Source organism: Thamnophis sirtalis, unplaced genomic scaffold, assembly GCF_051295495.1.
Source record: "Thamnophis sirtalis isolate CommonGarterSnake01/CBP01778 unplaced genomic scaffold, rThaSir2_p1.2 scaffold_13, whole genome shotgun sequence".
NCBI classification, from domain to species: Eukaryota; Metazoa; Chordata; class Lepidosauria; order Squamata; family Natricidae; genus Thamnophis; species Thamnophis sirtalis.
The window spans coordinates 22,306,417-22,324,026 of NW_028261393.1; the positions used below are offsets into that span (position 1 = coordinate 22,306,417).

Below are 17,610 nucleotides of genomic sequence, written 5' to 3' on the forward strand. Positions count from 1 at the left end.
CAGAGAACCGGCAAATACCACCTCTGGCTGGCCCTGCCCTCATCTATTCTTTGCCTCCTGAGTACCAGCTGATTGGGAGGAAATGTAGATTTTACAGTATCCTTCCCCTGCCATGCCCACCAAGCCACGCCCACAGAACCGTTAGTAAAAAAAAATGAATTTCACCACTGATTTTAACCTCCTGTAAAAGTCTCACAGAGACTCATAATTCATTCAGGTCTGCCATGTGATACCTCTTTTGCTCCCTTCTAGGATGATGACTCTATGGCCTTGGTCTCATGATCTTTAACAGGCTTCCAGAAAGAGCCTTACAGATGCTGTGAAACTCAGCTTCGAGTGTCTGCGAAACATTTGCACGTGGACTTGCTGTACCAAGGCTTCAGGTAAAGCCACTTGCTTAGCTGGTATTTATCAGGAGGACACTTCACTTGGAGGGTTACACATTTGTGTTTAACCTACAAGAAATCCAAGCTTGATTTTAGAAAAATGCCATTTATCGAAGTAGAGAGATTAATCTAGATGGTTTGACCCATTGATCTAACTCTGTATGAAGCTGGGTTTGATCCTTGTATCTCAGCCATTCTGCAGGTAAAAGGACTGAGAATGTCTACATCCATACAACTGGATTAGCAGCAATACAGAAATGGGTTTTGTTTTTAATTTCGGTGGATTGCTGAATAGCCTGGTCTGATGTAGCCATTTCAGGGGTGAGCTGCTACGGCTTCACAGGGGTTCAGGAGAACCTCTAGAAAAGATTCTGTGCAGTTCAGAGAACCCCCAAATCCCACTCCTGGCTGGCCCCGCCCATCCTGCCCCTCCCAGGAGTCCCCACATGGCCCATTTTGGATACAGGTAAGTGCAGGGCACACGCAGAGGCTTGAGGAGGGTGAAAAACAGGCCTACCGGAAGTTCTGGAAGGCTGGAAACAGGCCCATTTCCATCCTCCAGAGGGGCTCTGGAGCCTGGGGAGGGCAACCCCCCTCCGCCATGATGCAGGAGGTCAACTAGGCAATGCCCAACATGTCCACGCCCACCAAGCAACCAGGCAGAGAACCCCTTGCTAAAAATTTTGAAGCCCACCCCTGAGCCATTTGCTAAGGCTAAACAGCATATATTCCCATTCGTTCATTTGTTCAGACAGGTTTTTCAGTGTACATCTCAGAAATCCATCACACAGTGGTGTCCAAAATGTCTGTCTGCCTTACGCAGAGTTTATTTGGCTTTTATACAGTTTTAACAAGCAAAGCAAAAGCAGGGGTAGCAACAGCATCTTATTGGTACATTTTACTTGTCAGTCTCCAACACCAACCATCCCAGCCAGAGTAGAGGCTTCATATATCTAAAAGTTCCTGGTACTACCTGGTTCTAATAAACAGTTGAGTTCATCGGTCACTGAGATCATGGAGACTTGCTGCGCATGTCTGTAGGTGACCTTTCCTCTCTACTTACATCTGGCTCTGCTAATTAGGTGAGATAATAGGTTAAAAGGTAAACAGCTACTGAAATCATGGCAGTTTGCTGCACATGTCTTTACGTAGACTTTCCTTTCATTCCTATATTTCAGTTTCATGATTTTTTTGAAAAAAATGACACTGAAAGTTTTCAGGAAAATGTGCACGTCCTTTGTGCCCCCGTGTGCTGATAGATTCCTGTTGACGTGCATTTGCTCTTCAGTGCAGTACGATTATACACAGACACGCAGAACGCTATGTGCATTTTCTGGGTTTCAAACTAAATGGCAAAACACTTTGAAATGCTGAAAACAGAGACAGTGTGGTTTCTGTTGGGCGGGTAACACAAGTGCCTGTTCAATCACTGAGGGAAAGTTGTTTTTCCTAATCTCATTAGGATCTCAGGGTGATTTCCTTCCCAGTCTCCCAAAAGACATACACCAGGCTCCCCCCAACTTGATTAGAGAATTCTGGCAATGGAAACCAAACCTATCTGGAGAACATTAAGCAAGGAAGCTGAATGGAAAGTTTGTTTGCTGAAGTAAGTGAAGAAATCACTAAAAGTGTAGGAAGCAGTGAAAACCCAGCATATTGCAAAGCATAGCATTCATTTCCCAGATCCGTCTTTATTTCAAAGGCATCTCTGTAACCTGCATGGATCCCACAGTCATTGCAAGAAAATTAAAAATGAGTTTGTCATTTCTCGGGAAATGTTTTGCTTTCCCAAGAAAAGACGGAGGTAGATGGCGATGTAGAAAACAACCTGGGGAACTAGAAGAGCTGGGAGACGACCTTTCTACTCTGTCATTATTATTATTCTATACCCAGCATAGCAGCTCCTTCATGAATATGGGAAGTTCTCCATGGCAGCTATGGCAAACATTTGTATACTTTTGTTTGTCATGGCCATGATGCCCAAGAAGGCAATATGGCTACATCTGATAATTGTCACCTATTTAACACTACCCAAGGATCATGTTCGGCAGTTCAAATCCCGAGCGACATGTTACTTGTCCCAGATTCTGCCACCTAGCAGTTCGAAAGCATGTAAAAAATGCAAGTAGAAAAATAGGAACCACCTTTGGTGGGAAGGTAGCAGCGCTCTGTGCGCCTTCAGCATTGAGTAATGCCAGCCACATGACCACGCAGACATCTTCAGACAGTGCTGGCTCTTTGGCTTTGAAACGGAGATGAGCACTGCCCCCTAGAGTCAGGAACGACTAGCACATATGTTTACCTTTACCTAAGATCATGTGTAGCTTAAGGGATTTGAATATCCATCTCTCAGGATAATGTTGCAGGATCCAATCTGGATCTGTCACCGTGAATAGCGGTTTAGTCTTTGCAGCTTTCAAACATGCTGGAGCCCATCCTCAGGGAACTTCTCTCTAGCAAAGTGCGTGTCTTACTCCATGTAGAGAGATGTTCCCTAAGGATGGGCTCCAGCACGAGTCTGAAAGCTTGGAAGACTAAACCTCTGGTTCCAGTGAACGATCCTGATTGGATCCTGCAGCTTAATGAATGCTAGGCACGTGGGCAACTATTAGAATAGGATAGAATAGAATAGAATAGAATAGAATAACAGAATTGGAAGGGACCTTAGAGGTCTTCTAGTCCAACCCCCTGCCTAGGCAGAAAACCCTACATCACTTCAGACAAATGGTTATCTGACATCTTCTTAAAAACTTCCAGTGTTGGAGCATTCACAACCTCTGGAGGCAAGTTGTTCCACAGATTAATTGTTCTAACTGTCAGGAAATTTCTCCTTATGTTGCTTACTTCTCTCCTTGATTAGTTTCCACCCATTGCTTCTTGTTCTGCCCTCAGGTGCTTTGGAGAATAGCTTGACTCCCTCTTCTTTGTGGCAGTCCCTGAGATATTGGAGCACTGCTATCACATCTCCCCTAGTCCTTCTTTTCATTAAATTAGACATATCCAGTTCCTGCAACCATTCTTCATATGTTTTATCCTAGTGATTTCTACATATATTTGTAATTCTGGTCTGAGTTACCTTCAGTGACCAGATTCACACATTATACCACACCATGATTTGTTTGCTTTTGGATCAGCCTATTGTCTGCATTCACGTCTTCTGGAGGCAAGTTGTTCCACTGATTAATTGTTCTCACTGTCAGGAAATTACTCCTCAGTTCTAAGTTGCTTTTCTCCTTGATTAGTTTCCACCCATTGCTTCTTGTCCTGCCCTCAGATGCTTTGGAGAATAGTCTGATTATTATGACAGGCCACTGAAGTAGCCCTGTAGAAGTTTTGTATATAATTACATGGATTGTGTGTGCGTATGTTTTCTTCTCTTCTGTCATGTTCTCATCGTATGCTGAATAATAAAGAATAATAGCAGTCATTATGGCAGAGTGATGATGGGGCTGGATTAGGAGCAGATAGTTCCAGGTTGCAGTTTCCCACCCTGCCTCCCAGCCATGGAAGCTCCCTGGGTGATTTGGAGCCAAACTCTCTTTCTCAGCCAACGTTTCCTTGGGGGATTATTATGGTGGAGAAAAATAGGAGGAAGGAATGCTATGGATGCCCTCCTGAACATCTGGGAAAATGACGGCCATCTTTTCTCTTCTAGTCTTTAGTGACTAACTTCCAGGGGCTGAATAAATGGTTCCCTTTTTGTGGGGAGAAGATAATTGAAGGAGACCTTTTTTCACAGCTCCAGGACTGTAAAATGAAGAGGGTTCTTCTTCTGGTGACTGTGGGAGGTATATTAAGTCCTGGAAGCACATAGTGAGCTGATGTTCTCCCTAGCTGATCCAGGGAGACCCATGCTCCAAATAATTAACTTGATAACAGTGGTGAGATTCAAATTTTTTAACTACTGGTTCTGTGGGCGTGGCTTGGTGGGCGTGGCAGGGCAAGGATACTGCAAAATCCTCATTCCCTCCCACCCCACTAACCTGCTTTCCAGCTCCGTTCTCCTGTACAGGGCAACAAAAGAAGACCCAGCCGATAAGCTGGGACTCAGGAGGCAGAGAATAGATGGGGGCGGGGCCAGCCAGAGATGGTATTTGCTGGTTCTCCAAACTACTGAAAATTTCCATTACTGATCAGAACCGGCTGAATACCACCTCGGCTTGGTAAGCCTTGCAGGGGGCCTTCAGCTATAGTGAGCACACCATAAAGATGTTGATCTGAACCATTATGGCAGAAAAGTGTCTCTTTGTATAACATCCTACAAGTATCTTCCTTCTCCCTTCCCCTCTCCCTTCTCTTTTTACTTTTTCTTCTCTTCCTCCTACTCCCCATGCCCATTCCCCTCCCTGTCCCCCTCCCGACCCTCTCAATGTCACCCTCCCTCCCAGCCTGTCCCCAACCCTCACCCTTTCACCCTCCCTCTCACCCTATTCATCTCTCCGTCACCCTAAATCTAACCCAAACTCAGACCCTCACTTACTCCTCTTAACAGTTGGCTGCAAAAAGAGGAAAGCTTCCCCAGAATCCAGGAGCTCTACTGGAAAGCAGCTTACCTCTAGGAAGGCATCTTCACTCTGATGACTGACATCTGACAGTAACTGACACTTTAGCCTGCAGGGATGAAGTCACAAAGCCATGAGATTTTCCAAGGAGATGACTTGCCTCCCTTATCCACCTATCAAAGGTCACCTGCTCCTCCACCTTTGTGACCTACACCCATGCCACACAAAGGTCTCCAGGAAACTACTAAACCAATCTCTAAAGCTGCCTATATGTCCTTTTTTGCATGGGTCACCCCTTCTTATAAAAGCTCCAGTAACTACTGATTTTTTTGGAGTATAAGACACTCCGAAATATAAGACGCACCTGGGTTTGGGGGAGGAAAACAAGGGGGGGAAATCTGCTTTTGCCTCCCAGCAATTTGCCTCCTTGTAACAAACAGCAAACAATACAGACAATATATACTGTTTGTGGTATTACATTTCAGACTATACTTGTACAGATGTTAAAATTGATGTGGCTTTCTGGAAGTATACGTTATTCTCTGCTATTTAAAAGAAGATGCAATAGCACTGGGCCTCTTCAGATCAAACATTTATTTTAAAAAGCTTCTTCATTTTGTTAAGCTGTCTAGAACAACAATAAAGCAGTCTTTAAAAAATAAGTCTAATAATGTGAACATTCTATAGGCATTTATAGTTATTGACTTGCCTCCTTGCAGCAAACAGCCTGATTAGCACAAGAAAAAAAATCTGCCTCTGCCTCCCAGCAATTTGCCTCCTGGAGCAAACAGCAAGTTTCACTTTCAATTTCTCCCGATCATCAGCTGTTTCAGGCTGCAGGGATTGCTGGCGAGCAGGATGCTGAAGGAGGTGTCCATCCCATCTCCAAACCCACCCACCCCCAGGCGGCCCATGGAGGAGAACTATAATGCTGATCTGGCCCTCAAAGAAATCCAGTTTGACACCCCTGCTCTAGAATCTCTTCCAATCCAACTCTGTGATTCCACCTCTGAAACTTCCATCAGGAGTCCAAGATGAGTTCCACCTCAAGCAACAAGGCTGTTTAAAGAGTCCCCTACAAGGGTTGGCCATGTTGCTAAGTGGTGGAAGTAGCAATGCTCCTTGTGCATCTCACGAGCTTGGAACCCAGCCAGTTTTTAATCAGGCTAAGCTCACGACAGAGCTGCTGGTTGGCATCCTTCTTTGTTCTGAGTCTTGAGAACTGCAGTTTGGAGTACCTTCCTCCAGGGCAAATGGTTTCAGGTGAGTGCAATTTTCCAGGTACAAGGTCACGGATGGATCGTGAGTTTTGTGCTTTCATGCTCAACCATGGAGAAAACTAGCTGGCTCTTAGTCAGATTTTTTTCTTTCTTTCTCAGCTTAAGAATGACATCACAATACAGTAGCAGGGATCAAAATAAGATCAGGAGAAATTATACAAAACAAGGGCTTTTTTGTTACCTTGACAGTGATGAAGACATGGTCATGGGCAGTTAATGATGGGAAGAAACAGTCAAGAGACACAAAGCTACTTGCTTTTCCTATAATGCCTCCTCAGTAGTGGGATCCAAAATTGTTTACTACCGGTTCTGTGGGCGTGGTGTGGCTTGGTGGGCTTGGCTTGGCTTGGTGGGCATGGCAGGGGAAGGATACTGCAAAATCCCCATTCCCTCCCGATCAGCTGGGACTCGGGAGGCAGATAATAGATGGGGAGGGGCCAGTCAGCTTCGCTGACTGAGGAGCTCTGGGAGTTGAAGTCCACAAGTCTTAAAGTTGCCAAGGTTGGACTCCCCTGCTGTAAAGCTCTCTCTGAATGGGGTGGAGTCAAAGAACAGAAAACCTGGCCCAAAGGAGGTAAAAGACTCAGTTGCATTGGGGTTTTTGTTGTATTTGGAGCTCTCCAGGGTGCTGAAGGCCAGCCTGCCTTCACTGCCTGATGCAGGCATCCCTTGAACCCCAACAGTCAAGAAAAATGACCCACAGGGGATCCGAGTTCATGCACACGCAAACAACAATCCCAGATGACTGCTACTACTGCCTCTTACGGAGTCATAGACTTGGAGAGGTGTTCTTAGAGGTCATCTAGTCCAGTCAGTGCAACATCGGAGCATCTCTGACTGATTCCCAGCCAGCCTATGTTTTAAAAACCGCTAGCAAAAGGCTACATTGTGTGTAACAGTTAGTCCTCAACTTACAACAGTTTATTGAGTGACCATTCAGAGTTAACAACCACACTGAAAGAAAAGTGACGGATGACCGTTGTTCACACTTATGACCATTGCCCTGTCCCGAGGGTCACGCAATTTACATCCAGATGCTTGACAACTGGTTTTATACTTCTGACAGTTGCAGTGTCCCGGGGTCTTGTGATCCCTTTTTGTGACCTTCTGACAAGCAGAGTCGATGGGGAAGCCAAAGTCACTCAACAACGGTGCTCCTAATTTAACAACTGCAGGGATTCACTTAACAGACGTGGCAAGAAACGTCGTAAAATGGGGCAATATTTACTTAACTAATGCCTTACTTGATGACATAAATCCTGCACTCAGTTGTGGTCGTAAGTCGAGGACTACCTGCAGTGAGGTACATTTTCTCTCCTAGGCCAAGCACAAGGCAGAGTGATGGGAGTCTGTGGCATGTCGTAGCAATGGTTAAATCACTCCTCCTGCTGACTTCTCCTACTCTGCATTTTGACCATTTTTCCTGGCCCTTCAAAGTGTTGCTCTCGGAAATATTTGTGTATGCAAACTGCAGTAGAGGCAGAAGCAATCATGGTTCCTGGAAGAATCTCCTAGAGCCGTGATGGCAAATGTATGGCCCTCTCTGTGGGCACGCACACTGTCACCCCAGCTCAGCCAGCTGGTCATCAGGTTTCCATGGTACATATGTGCACTGGCCAGCTGGTTGTCGGGTTTCCAAGGCATGAATATGGTTATTGGGTGGGCTGTCAAACTCCTGAATGTGAAATAATATCCTAATCACGTAGTACAATGGACTTGCGGGCCAACGCAATGTGTAACATGTTCACACTGGTGCAATAGGACTGGGGAGGGGTGGAGTGGGGTGGGCATGGCCAGCCAGTCCTTGGAACTACTGGTTGGGTGAACCGGATGTAAAATTAACATCCGATTCTCCTGAACCAGTCGGAACAGACTGAATCCCACCCCTGCATCCTTGGCTATGCTTCTCAGCCACTCTAGAACTAAATTTAATAAATAAATCTAATATGATTTATTGGGTTAGGGATTTTCTACCTTCACTGTGAGTTGTATTGTGTTGCGGGGAGGTGTGCACTGAGGGTGCTCAACCAATCTCATTGCACATATGTTTTGCGCTGACAAATAAATAATTATGATTATGATTCTAATTTCGGCACTCTAGTGTACACACAATTTCCAGTTTGGGCACTCTGTGCCTAAAAGATTCACCATCACTGTCCTAGAGAGCTTACAGGCAGTCCTCAATTTATGCCCATACGTAAGCAGACAATTGTGATCATAAGTTGTCGTGGCTGTTAATCTGGTCAACACAAAAAAAGACTTATTTTAGGACCTTTTTGCAGTCCTCATTAAATAAATGCTATGGGCGAAGCAAATGCCATGGACATTAAGTGAACCCACTGTTTGCTAAGGGGGAGGGGGTGTTTTTTGCTGGAAACCGGAAAGTAAGTGCTGGTTTTCCTGGGGGAAAAAAATGCAAATCATAATCACGTGACCATGGGATCCTGCAAACTGATGTAAATGTGGGCTAATTGCTGATTGCCCCAAATGTAGTCATTTTTCTTATTGAAATAGGCTGAATATACACTTATCCAAGATACTGACCTGACTGCAGGACTCTATATTTTCCCCAATGGGGTCAAATACCTCCCCCACCTCCAAGCACCCTGTTCTGGAATGGCATGTAGCGCCCCCAAATCTTGGGCCAGACCCCTGAGATCTCCAAAAGTTTATTACAAAATTGTAGTTTTCATTGGCAGGTGTGTGTAGGCGGGGGAAATGATTGAATTCCTGATAGGATAAGTCAGGGGTGAGCAACCTACGGCTCTGGAGCCACATGTGGCTCTTTCATCCCTCTGCTGCGGCTACCTATTGCCAGTCGGCTCCACAATTGATAGGGCTTTTGGTTAGGACAGGTAGAGGAAAAAGGACGACGTGCTAAGAGGAGACTCTATGGTGGGGAGAACCAGACTTCCAGTCAGCAGAGGAAAAAGGATGCCACACTAGGAGGAGACTCTATGGTAGGGGAACCGGACTTCTGGTTGGCTCCAGAATTAAACAGGGGGCTTCCAGTTAGGATCTTTGTGGCTCTTTGAGTGTTTAAGTTTGCCGACCCCTGGAATAAGTGAATTGCATTTAATATGAATACTCTTGAATGAACAGTTGAATGGGAATGCCTATGGAATTAAATCAAGTTTGTACTAGTTTATTCAGAGGGACACGATGGCTCAGTGGCTAAGATACTGAGCTTGTCAAAGGTCAGTAATTTGGCGGTTCGAATCCCTAGCACCACGTAATGGAGTGAGCTCCCATTACTTCCCCAGCTTCTGCCAACCTAGCAGTTTGAAAGCACGTAAAATGCAAGTAGAAAAATAGGGACCACCTTTGGTGGGAAGGTAACAGTGTTCTGTGGACCTTCATCATTTAGTCATGCCGGCCACATGACCACGGAGACATCTTTGGACAGCGCTGACGCTTCTGCTTTGAAACGGAAATGAGCACCGCCACCTAGAGTCAGGAATGGCTAGAACATATGTACAAGGGGAACCTTTAGCTTTACCTTACTACTTTATTCAGTACTCTGCGATGCAATCCCTGTCTCCTTTCAGAAGCCTGACTTGGAAAAATAATTGCTTTGTTACTGGAGAATTTTATGCAAGATAAATGCTTGGTTAAATATGAATTTGCAATGCCTTATCTATTCTACCAGCTGTTGCCACGATCATCGAAGGATTTTTCTGCACCCATGAGGACTAGACGCTTGCTCCTTCCTTTAATAAAAAACCAAAACAAAATAGTGACTTCTTTCTGTGGCTAGAATCCCGTTTTCGCTTTTCTGCACTTCTGTATACAGCTCTTTGACTGGGATTAAAAAGTTTACAAGTAGTTTTTGTGTACTGGCAAGAAAACTGAGTGTTCAGAGATTATACATTTCATTCATCGCTTGCCAACTGCCGTTCCTCACTCCAGTCCCTGTGAATGGTTCTTGCTGGCTCAACATGCAAAGCACGTGAAGGAAACTCATTTCAGGGTGAGACAAAAAAACCGTGAATCTGCCACAGTCCGTATGGCGAAAGGAAAAAGGTGAAGTGCGTGGTTCATGCTGCCCTCATTCGCTTCTAGAGAGCCTCAAGAAAGGCATAAATTGACCCCTTGGTCTTGGGATGGGTCCCCTGGATGCTTTAAAAGGGATGTGTAAGTGGGTGTGTACGTCACACTTTGGCAAAACACAATTGAGAGTGTTCAGGCTGAGCTCATGACTTTCGGAAAGAAAAGTGGAAGAGACACTGGAACTTGAAGGAACAGGCATTTGAAAGACAGGCAGGTGAGTGAAAGACGAGCTTCAGGATTGTTTAGGAAGTTGTGTTTCTTTGTGCCTTGATAAAGAGGAAGGCAAAAATAAAAAGCACACTTTTTCTTACAAGATATTTTTCCAGGGGGGTAAAAAAAATCCGAAGTGATCATGGAATTTCCTTCAATTTCCTTGTCCCCTGAAGAACCATCAGGAGGAGGAGTGTTATAATTCAAGGGAGCCTGAGTTGTGTCAATATCCTGCATGCCTGAAGGTAGAAGTGAGGGAAAGAGACTTGGCATTGGGAGAAGAGGAGGGGAACTCAACTTGTAGGATGAAAGCTACAAGTTTGAGGGAATGCAAAATCTTGGACTTGTACATCTTCATTGCACGGCTATCGAAAACCGTGCTTGCTAGGGAAATGTCACCTGAGCTGAGGTGATCCTTGATCAGAGGAGACATTGGACATCTGCAGGTTAGGACTCCAAAACTGTGTGGACCCAAAAAGGGTTGGAAGTAGCTCTGAGAGCCATGTCAAACCTTGTTTCCAGAAATCTTCCAGAATGCAGGAGGAAATTGCTAACTTTCTGGGGAGTATTAATGAAACGCATTTGAAATTGATTGACGTGGAAGTTGTATAAAGTCAGTTTCTGGTTTTGTCCTGGTGGTGGTGGTGGTGGTGGTTGTGGTTGTGTGTGTATCAGGGGTGGGTTACTGCCGGTTTGCTTCACGCGTGCTTTGGGAAACTTTACAGTTGTGTGTAAACTGTTCAGCGCATGGGCAGCACATTAAAAAATGGCTAAAAAACATTCTGGCAAAGGCATGGGCGACTGGGGGACTGGTTCAGGGGTGTGGCCAGCCTGCTGTCCCTACCGGTTCAGCAACCCAGTCCCAATTTCCACTACCGATTCACACAAACTGGTGTGAACTGGTAGCACCCACCTCTGGTGTGTGTGTGTATGTGTATGTGTATGGGACACGGTACCTCAGTGGCTAAGACACCCAGCTTGTCGATCAGAAGATCAGCAGTTCAGTAGTTTGAATCCCTAGTGCTGCGTAACAGAGTGAGCTCATGTGACTTGTCCCAGCTTCTGCCAACCTAGCAGTTCGAAAGCATGTAAAAATGCAAGTAGAAAAATAGGGACCATCTTTGGTGGGAAGGTAAGAGCATTCCATGTGCCTTTGGCATTTAGTCATGCTGGCCACATGATGACGGAGACGTCTTCGGATAGCGCTGGCTCTTCAGCTTTGAAACAGAGATGCACACCGCCCCCTAGAGTCGGGAACGACTAGCACATATGTCCAAGGGGAACCTTTACCTTTATTATATGTATATATGTATTGATTGAAGTTGTGTGGAGGACAATAAAGTAAAGTACTTCATCCAGCTGTCCTTTAATGAAATCTTGCAAGATTAATGGGAATGGATGGAGCTTTAATAACATGCCTGCCTTTTCTTGTGGTCATCCAAGTCCTTTGTGTAATAGCCCTTTTTAATTCTTGGAATTTTATGGGAGCTTCAGATCTGGTCACTGCTTATAACTCTTCTCTGTTTCTCCTTCTTCTTCGTCCTCCCTCCATTATTAAGGAGGATAATAACATCATTAAATTGCTAGCCCTGTTTGGAAGAGCTGCAGGAATTCATTCTCTGAAGAGCAATTTTTGTCAGCACCAATTTACTGGGATTGGCAGAGGAAAGGTAAAATGCAAAAAGGCTTTTGGCTTCTTTGCTGGAAAACATAATTTCTCCTTTCTTGGTGGCCAGCATATGGATATTAAATAGAGAGGCTTAGCTCTTAGCTCTTTTTAAAGAGAAAGACGACTTGGCTTTTGCAGAAACTGATATTTTACTTTTAGCCACTAGGAGAGAGATGGACCCAGCTGTCTTAAGGTATAACTTGGGAGTATTGGGGGTGTCCCAAGGGTGGGTTCTTATGCTTGTCGGTACCGGTTTGCTTCATTCACATGCATGCCCACCACATGTTGCTGGCACATGCACAGTTGACTAAATATTGTTCTGCGCATGCGCAGAAACATGCCAGCAATGGCATAAGAGATCGGGGAACCAGTTCAGGGGCATGGCAAGCCTGGGTTGCTGCTGGTTCCGAACTGGGCCGAACCGGGAGCAACCCACTACTGGGGTGTCCTTAGAAAACATTCTCAGTTTATTCTTCCTGGGACAAAATGCTCTGAGATGGTGTTTCTCAACCTTGGCAATTTTAACATATGTGGACTCCAAGTTCCAGAATTCACCAGCCAACTCCCAATTCTGGGTAATGGAAGTCCACATATACTAATGTTGCCAACGATGAGAAACAGAGCTCTAGGGGTCATTTTGTATGGGTCTTTATGCCAATTCAGACTTGGCACAAATCCTACCAAAAACTGAAGTTTGTTGGTTTGGTTGGGTTTTTCTTTCTTTCTTTCTTTTTTTGGCTCTGTACCTGTTGATTTTGAAGAGGCGCAGTGGCTCAGCTGCTTAATGATGCAGGAGATGATCTCAGCTACAAAATTTAGAATTTAGAATAGCAGAGTTGGAAGGGACCTTGGAGGTTTTCTGGTTCAATCCACTGCTTAGGCAGGAAACCCTACACCACTTCAGACAAATGGTTATCAAACATCCAGTTCTGGAGGTTTGAGTCCTAGCTCCGCATGAGAGCGTAAGCTCCTGTCACCCGCCTCAGCTTCTGTCCACCTAACAGTTCGAAAGCATGTTCTATGCAAGTAGATAGATAGGTACCACTTTGGTGAGGAGACGACCTGGTTCTCTGTGCAGGCAGTCAGATTTCTGATAGATCCGAACCTTCCCAGTTACAGTGTTTGTTTGTGAGGCAGCTCCAGAAAGGGAGGCAGCCTTGGGCCTCAGATTTCTCTGGTCGACAGAAAATGCAACATACCCAACCCAAACAAAACATGAGAATGGGCAGGCGCCAATAAATTTGTTTTCTTTCTTTTTCTGTGAAGGGCAATGGGAAGATTTTTGTTGTTACCGGATCTATGGTAGTTCAGGAAGTAGGACACTGATTGGATGTTTGTTTGTTTATTGCATTCCAACCAAACTATTCACCAAGGCTGCATTACTATTACTATTAGTCTTCTCATCATTCCTATCACCCATCCCCCCCCACTGATGACTGCATGACTGTAACTTTGTTGCTTATATCCTTATGATTTAGATCAATATTGATTGTTTCCTGATTGCTTATTTGTCCCCTATGACTATCATTAAGTGTTGTGTCTTATGATTCTTGATGAATGTATCTTCTAATGTACACTGAGAGCATATGCACCAAAGACAAATTCCTTGTGTGTCCAGTCACACTTGGCCAATAAAGAATTCTATTCTATTCTGTTCTGTGCCGTCCCATCTTGTCCCGTCCCATGCCATGTCATTCCTATTCCTATTCCTATTCCATTCCATGCTATGCTATGCCATGCCATGCCATTCCCACTCCTATTCCTATTCCATTCCCATTCCATTTCATTCTATTCTATTCAATGGTCCATGCGGGTTTCTGCATTTCTTGGCATTTCAAAGTCAGCAGAAGTAAAGATGATCTGTGGTCCTTTCAGAGAGTTTTGGGGATGAAAAAGGGAACTGGGAACAATGGTGATGTGAAAATGACTTAAGACATGCAAATACAGAAAGTTTACACGTGAATCAAAATGTGGAGATGTATGAATACAACAGCTGTGCATTGAGCTGCCCTAGTTAAGGCCTGTTGTGGAATACAGCCAATTTAGTGCCTTTGTGTTATTTATCCTTTCCATTGGGATGAGATTTGCTTTGTGTGTTTTGTCTGAAGATCTGATTTGAGGCAGCTTTGAGACTTTGTAAGAACAAGAGAATCTGTGTTATAAGATAGTAAATTGGCTGCAATCTTTTAGCCTCTTAAATCTTCATTGTTTCAAGGAAAGGTTGCCAAGACGTTTGACCCTTGGTCAATTTTCTTAACTCTTTAATTTTCCACATCTCCCTTTGTGTTCCATCCAGCTCTGGGTTTCAGCAGAATAATTGTATTGTTATTGTATGGCTGGGGAGGCCCTGCATTTCTGTATTAAATTTCATTTTATGCTTACTTTTTGAAGGGGAGAGAAGGATGGAGCCATGATTTAATTACATTTAATGACTGGAGATAAACCACCATAGATTCAGCACAGAGCCAACAAAATATCCCCCAAAGTCATGTAAATTTCAGTTGCAACTAGCGAAATAGGCTTGTTTGGTGTTTGTCTTGTTATATGAGCCTATGGGTTGTTTCTTTCATCTTGCTCATCTTTTAAAAAAAGTAAACACAAGATTGTTGATTGGAAGATAATAAAGAAATCATAGATAACCAATGCTAATTTCTTTCTTTTATAATATTTATTACATTTTGCAACATTTAAAAGACAAAACACAAAACACAAATTTACACTTGTTACAGCTTTTCCATATTGGTATCCATATTTTTTGTAACAATCATATTTACAAAAAGTTCTATTTCTATATCATTATCCTGTTATGTCCTTATTTAGATACTCTCTATACATTTATTCATTCTCTTTATGCCTTAAGTTTTATGTTTATTCTCAAGCCAGGAATACCATCTATTCTAAATTTGATAATGGTTGGTTTCTTCCCTCTTCTTCATTTCCATAGACAATCTATCCATCTCTGCACATTCATAGATTTTCCTTCTTATAATCAGGGTGGATGTCAGGCTGTCTCCAGTTCTGTGCTAGTACGATTCTACTTGCAGTTAATATATGTAATGTTGTGTATTGTAATTTAATTTTCAAGTTGTGAATGCCCGAACACTGGAAGTCTTTAAGAAGATGTTGGATAGCTATTTGTCTGAAACAGTACAGGGTTTTCTGCCTAAGCAGGGGTTTGGACTAGGAGACCTCCAAGGTCCCTTCCAACTCTGCTATTGTATCTTGTATGTATTGTAATTGTAAACCAATGCTAATTTCTATTAGGCAGGAAATCCTAATCAGCACCTGAATGAGTCAACTTATGGAATCACTGATATAAGAGATCATATGGACTATGAACTTATCTCCTTTTTAAAAAGAGGATTAAATCACTTCATTGCAGCATTGCAGAGAGTTCTATCCTTGGACGTCACTTTTAGCGGCTAAATGCACATCAAGAAAATGAGTCAATTCAGAAGCATTTTAGGAGACAGCTGCCAGTGGCTATTGGGAAAAGTTATTGATAAACATGTGAATGATGGCCACTTTTGTTTGCAACATTTGTCAGTTACCAATTACATAAGTGGCAGTAGTTGTGATATTGAGGATGGTACACAATTCCTCAAATATACTTTTTTTTAAAAAAAGTTTAAGAACGCAGTAATATTAACAGAAAGAAAAAATCAGAGAAGGTGAGCCAGTTTCAAATAATGAGCGTACCTACAGGTAATCCTCAACTTACAACAATTCACAGTGACTGTTTGAAATTACAACGGCACTGAAAAAAGACTTATGACCCATTTTCATACTTACGACAATTGCAGCATCCCCTTGGTCACATACCATATTTTTTGGCCTATAAGACGCACTGGCATATAAGACACACCATGATTTTGAAGAGGTCATTTAAAAAAAAAAAAGGTTTGCACTCTGCAAGCCTCCCAAACCCTCTGCACACCTCGTTTTTTGAAAAAAGGGGGGGCATGCAGAGCTTTGCGAGGCTGGTGAAGTACTCCTGGGAGCTGGGGGGGGCAAAAACAATCAAAACATGGCCTGTTTTTCGCAAAAACGGGCCATTTTTTGCAACATAAAAAGAGGCACGCAGAGGCTTTGGAAGGCTGGTAGAGTGCCCCTTGGGGGCTGGGGGGGGGGCAAAAAGGAGCAAAAATGATCCGTTTTTTGCTCATTTTTGTCCTCTCCAGTAGCACTTTGTAAGCCTTCCAAACCCTCTGCATGTCCATTTTTGCAAAGGGGATGAATTTTGGGAAGCCAAAAATGCTGTATTGTATAAAAAATAATGTATAAGACACACCCAGATTTTCACCTTTTTGGGGGGGGGAAGGTGTGCTTCAAACTCTGAAAAATACAGTAATCAAAATTCGGACACTTGGCAACTGACTCATATTAATAGCACTTAGCAATAGCACTTAGACTTATATACAGCTTCATAGTGCTTTTACAGCCCTCTCTAAATAGTTTACAGAGTCAGCTTTTTGCCCCCAACAATCTGAGTTCTCATTTTATTGACCTCGGAAGGATGGAAGGCTGAGTCAACAATGAGCCGGTGAGATTTGAACTGCTACAGCTAGCAGTCAGCTGAAGTATCCTACAGTACTGTACTCTAACCACTGCGTCACCTTGGCTCTAATGACGGTTGCAGTGTCCCAGGATCAACTAATTCGCTTTTGTGAACTTCTGACAAATAAAGTCAATGAGGAAGTCAGGTTCACTTGAGAACTAAGTTACTAATTTAACGACTGCAGTGATTGACTTAACTGTGGCAAGAAAGGTCGTAAAATGGGACAACGTTCATTTAACAACCGTTGTGCTTAGCAAGAGAACTTTTGGGCTCAATCGTTTTCATAAGTCGAGGACTACCTGTAGCTGTAAGCCAGGGAGTTGGTTCAGGCAGGGAGGCTTTTCACTCAGCCACTGAAGCTGAATGGGTGTCCAGAGGATGTGTTGTAAAAAAAGTCCAGATGATGAAGAAATTGCCAGGATGGAGAAATGAATGGTGAAGATGTCAGAATTTGCAGAAATGACAACGTTGATCTATTTGATCAAAGAAAAAAACAACAACAAAGTCTTTTCTGAAAGACTGGAAACTTTATATCGATATTGGCTGAAAGAAGGAAGGGATGAAAGGATGATTTATGAACCAAGAAAGATGTAGATTAAATGAGGGGCTGGTGGGATGTATAATATCTAAGAGGGAGAAAGGATAAAAAGATTGTAATTATCTGTTGAAAAGAAGACTGGAAGTCATTCGTATAATTCTTCACTTTAGGATTTCCCTCTCTTTCTCATTTTCCTTCCTTCCATCTTTCCATCCATCCATCCACCCATCCATCTCCATTCCCCATGTCTTCTAGGTATTTGTTGTTGTTGTTAGTTGTGAAGTCGTGTCTGACCCATCGCAACCCCATGTACAACGTTCCTCCAGGCCTTCCTGTCCTCTACTAGAGTCCATTTAAGCTCACGCCGACGGCTTCAGTGACTCCATCCAGCCACCTCATTCTCTGTCCTCCCCTTCT

General features: G+C 43.6%; 1 protein-coding gene across 2 annotated transcripts in view; it reads left to right on the forward strand.

Annotated features, from left to right (window-relative positions):
- Positions 1-252: 252 nt before the first annotated feature.
- COL8A2 (collagen type VIII alpha 2 chain) overlaps positions 253-17,610 on the forward strand; it is a 45,971-nt gene continuing 28,613 nt past the window's right edge. For both annotated transcript variants that reach the window (XM_087727841.1, XM_087727842.1), the window contains exon 1: positions 253-383. The gene's annotated coding sequence lies outside the window, so the exon portion shown is untranslated. The remainder of the gene's footprint in view (positions 384-17,610) is intronic.